The sequence below is a fragment of the Atta colombica genome, unplaced genomic scaffold (assembly GCF_001594045.1).
Source record: "Atta colombica isolate Treedump-2 unplaced genomic scaffold, Acol1.0 scaffold187, whole genome shotgun sequence".
NCBI classification, from domain to species: domain Eukaryota; kingdom Metazoa; phylum Arthropoda; class Insecta; order Hymenoptera; family Formicidae; genus Atta; species Atta colombica.
In genome coordinates, this window is record NW_017259279.1 from 3,116,168 (window position 1) to 3,121,200 (window position 5,033).

Genomic DNA, 5,033 nt, shown 5'->3' on the forward strand with positions numbered 1-5,033 from the left:
GTGGGGTAAGACTTCTCATTTCAACGTTTCCAAGTATGTCTTGATCACTTTCGCAACATGAGGTCGAGCATTGTCATGCTGCAAAATCACTTTATCGTGTCTCTTGTTGTCGGCCGTTTCTGTCTTTCAATGCTCGACTCAAACGCATCAATTGCGTTCGATACCGATCACCTGTGATTGTTTCAGTCGGTTTTAACAGTTCATAATACACTACGCCGAGCTGGTTCCACCAAATACAGAGCATGACCTTGGACGTCAAAATCACCGTTCTTGAACCGTTGAAACCGCTCATGACACGTTCTTTCACTAATAGCGGCCTCATCATAAGTATTTTAGAGCATTCGATGAGCCTCAGCCGCAGATTTCTTCATATTGAAGCAAAAAATTAAAACCTCCCGTAAATGACGAGAATTTGGCTCGTAAACTGACATTTTCAATCGAGAATAACTTTATGATGCAGACACAAATCGACTAATGTTTCTATGGGGTTATGTTGACAGATGTCCAAGTTTATTGTATGACGTCTATGATCTATTTATTTCGACCATCACTTACCGCTAAAACCATCTGTAGGAAAACGGCGGAAGTTGTACACCTAATATTTACAAGAAGACAAAGAAGCTAACTCTTGGATTATGATGTTATGCTATTTATTTTTGTTGACCTATAGCATGCATTAGAATATGGAGGAATAATCCTATTACATCTTTAACTTGAAATTTTTATGTATATTTAATAATAGAAATAAAAGAAAGAATATATGAGTATATAATAAGAGACATAATTAATAATTAATAAATATTAAAATCATTAAAGTAGCGTACTTATATATTACAGCTATAATTGCTTAAAATGAAACCCAGTTATCATAAATATCCCTCCTACTGTTATCATAAATAAACAATGCATGCCGCGTAGACACTCAGAGTTCAAGAAAGACTCAGTTTAATTTCCAGTCGCGTGAAGATCGAGTTCGTCGAGGCGGAAGAACGATTGTTCATTAAGACGATGATACTGCAAAGCGTCCGTTTCCGGACGATACACCGGACAATTTGCTCATCACTGTAATCGCGACGCATTCGCGCGTTACTGTGTACTCAATAACGCTAACGAGATTGCCGTAGATTCACGCACGTTGTGTCTAAGCAAATTGGTGGGCAAATGTTTGGCGAGATCCGCCGACAAATCGGCCGCCAATTCAATTGCAACACACGTATGAAGCAATTCGAAGTTCCAGAAAATCAAATATCGACTGAACAACTCGATAAGAAATTTGTTCAGCACGATTTAATAAATAAATGGATTTAATCTTATATTTCCCTATTTTTAATTTTTGTTGTCATCCTAATCGTAAAAAGAATAATTTTTTCTCATATATTGTAAAAAAATTAATAATATGGTATTAATAATATTAATACTATGAAAGAAAATTTTTTTTCGATAAGTATTTTTTGATACCTAAGTTCCATGATTCAAATTATGATATCAGAAATAAACAGATAAAAATTTAAAAGCATAACGCTCGAAAATAGAATGATAAGAGTTTACAATCTCTTCAGAAAATTTGAAAATAATATCCAAAAATTTAATCAATCAAGAACTGAATTCTGAAAATATTAAAAAAAAAAGAATTATTTGTAAAATATTTGCGGTATTATAGTCGATCAAATGAGATTGCATTAAAAAAATATGTTTAAGGGTTGCGAATATTAAAATAATTTATTCTAATTGAAAATGATTGATCTAGTCTGATTGTAAACTAAGGACTGAAACTGAGATCGCACATACGAGCTGTTGAAATTGTAAGCACTGTGTGACTGAGGTCATACTGAATAGGATTTATGTGTCAAAGGGTTATACTGTTGTACGAAGGGACACGTAGGGCGTGACAATCGTATTTCCTGTAACCACAGATCAATAGAATTGCACGCGGCTGTGCTATACACATAATACTATAAAATACAGTTGCACCATTACATTCAATTATAAGCGAACATGATTAGAAGATTCAATTAGACGTAAAAAATTTCAAGAATATTAATAAAATAAAGGTTAAATAGCTAATTGATATTCTAAATAATTGGTTAATATTTGATAACATTGAATTCGATTAAACAAAGTTCGATAACAAACGAAAATTGAAAATGTGTATATTAAAAAAATGGCTAAGTAAAATAAATTAAGTTTTCAGTATATAAGGATATCATTCCTAAATTTATATGCATTCTTTTTTATGTATTCATTTTTTCAGCAATTAAATTTTTAAAATTTACTATTAAAAATGGCTTAGAATTTAAAATTAATAATTGAAGAATAAAAAATGTAGAAGAATTTACAATATATAAAAAATTCAATAAATGCTTTAATTCATAGCAATATCGCTAAAAAAAGCAATTATTTTTGAAAAAAATTTAATTATATTATTCTGTATAGTACTCAATTACTATAGATATATATATTATTTATAATTAATTAGCAATTGATGAATGCATTTATTTTCTTTTTAATTCATTGTTTAATTGTCATATGCATTTTCTTATGAAGACATTTATGCGAAAACCGACATCACATAGTACTACATATTAGCTACACAGCTGAGTATCCGCGCATTCCTGCGGTGCTAGTGACGTAACCGGATTATGTGGCATGCATAGGTGAATTAGCAGGCAAATGTTCGGTAAATTCGTTTGTTGGCCGATCGATATGTCGTGGTATCGGTATCCAGCAAATTCGATTGTCCAAATAGCGACCGGGATGCTTGATTCAGTGAGATACTGTGGATAATAGAACAATACTATAATTTTCTAATCGAGGAATTTTATATATAAATTCAATTAAAAATATCTTAAAAATTTTATAATAATTTACAGTAAGTTTAACTTAATTTTATAATTTTCTCTTTTTTTTAATTGAAACGTTAAGAAAGAGTACGACATCAAGTCAACATAGGTATTTTTATTAATAAAAATAAAAATTAATAAAAATCATAAGAGAATATAATGAGAAAAATATTGAAAAAACATTGGAAAAGGAAAAGTCACATATGCCACACTTCAAGAAACGTTTAAAAGTTAATAAAATTGCAATATAAAAAATTTAATTAAAAATTTATTAAATTTGTAAAAGTTTATAATTTCTATTTATTCCAATCAATTACATTATATTTTGCAACTTGTAATTTATTATATTTAAACTAAAAGTGTTTTATATTATTTAAATAACGTTTATCTTCAACTTTGCTTGAGAGTGAAACAACGTCACAAAGCACATTTTCGTAGCAGGTACGACAAATAGAAATGATCAGTAAGAAATGATCAGCAATGATCAAGCGCAGAAGCGTTTTAACGCGAGCACTGTTCAAAGTTACGATGAAGCTCACGTACTGCTTGAATGCGTTCTCTCGTTCGTACATCAAAAGTTCGACCCCAAAGATCCATTAAACTTTATCTCGCTACTTGACTCACCGATTCGCAAAGTTGGCTAAAGAAATTCCACCGAGGGTCTCTCACTTCTTTTTTTTCCGTCTCTTCTTTTCTTCGTTTTTAGCTCAGCACACCATGTAACACATGAGACTATTTTGCACCTACAGCACGTCCACTAGCGCACTATAAATCCTGAGAGTCCAACAAAGAGAATATAATTCCATATAACAACCGGTTTTAGATATTCGCGGCCAACTTTATTGGCAGATTCGCATTATAATTTTGATCCCGAATGCCGGGCGACTTGCTGAGATCTAGATAGATCGAGTGTCGCCACACCACATTACCGGTTTCGTGAAAGTGGATTACACACGTGGAAGTGAAATTACAACTGCCTCAAAAAGAGGAAGGTTTGTGACATTTAATGCATGCACAGGAGCACAGACAGACTCTTGACACGAATTTGAAAAATATTAGTGGGAGTTAATCATTTTAAAGCACGTAATTGCTTTAGACTGCTTTCTAATTTTATAATACTGTTTCTAAATAAAACGTTTTACAATTGGAAAGAAATATTTCCTTATTTTGATTTTTGTCGATTATTAAAAAAAATTCAACTTGTGTACAGCACTAGGTTTATTGCTAGGCGCCGTGTTGAATCGTTGCATATGTTATATCGAGTGACTGTAATATGCTAATAGAAATGTTTGATTCATGTTTCATATAGAAGCGCAAAGTAGGCGATTGAATTTCCAAACCTTGCATATACATGTATAATTTTTTTAGTAGCTGATTGAAATTAATAGCTACCTTCATTAAAATAGAGACAATTAAAATTTAATAGAATTGAAAAGTAAATTTATTTAAAACTTTAAAGATTGTAATATTGACATAATAATTTATTTTTTTTATAAAATACTGGGCAATTTATACGATTTACAACTAAAATTAAAATTCTGCAAAGCAGTTTAAATAATTATGAAAGAAATGCATATAATAAAATTTAATAGTGTTTTTTATGGTAATAGAATAATTGACTCCTACCTTTAAAAAAACCGCAAATTTAAAATTGCAAATCACAAATTAAATACTATTTAAATATTAGGTAAATAGTAAATACTGTACTTAACGTAGAACTTTCGCGACGATACATTTGATGAACATTTTATACCATGCGAGTGACGTTCTTAAAGGTGAACATTAAAACTGGTAGTGGAATGCAAATTAGAAACGGAATGCAATAGCAACAGCTTCAAGTACGCTTGTTATGAAACAAGTCAATTTATCGATCAAAAACCTCTCGTTAAATTCGTTGGCCTTATTTACGTAAAACAAACTCTATATGAAACTGCATCGCAATGTGCTCCAAATTCACACGATTATAATAATAATAATTATTATATATTATTAATAATATAATGTATTTGGTATAGAATAATGGAACATAGTGAAGCTCATGTTTTAATTATATCATCTAATTTTTAAAAAATTCGGAATTAAAGAAAGTATAAATACGTCTGTAAAACTATGAAATTTTAATGAATTTTACAAAATATATATTTTTCAAGCTGCTTAAATATGTCATTAGTCTCTAATATCTTTTACATATAT

At 30.3% G+C, this 5,033-nt stretch overlaps 1 protein-coding gene across 2 annotated transcripts in view; it reads right to left on the reverse strand.

Moving 5' to 3' along the window:
• The window catches only part of LOC108686565 (C-type lectin 37Db-like), a 102,754-nt gene extending 99,143 nt beyond the window's left edge, over window positions 1–3,611 (reverse strand). For both annotated transcript variants that reach the window (XM_018191936.1, XM_018191935.1), the window contains exon 1: window positions 3,465–3,611. The gene's annotated coding sequence lies outside the window, so the exon portion shown is untranslated. The remainder of the gene's footprint in view (window positions 1–3,464) is intronic.
• Between the last annotated feature and the right edge of the window lie 1,422 nt (window positions 3,612–5,033).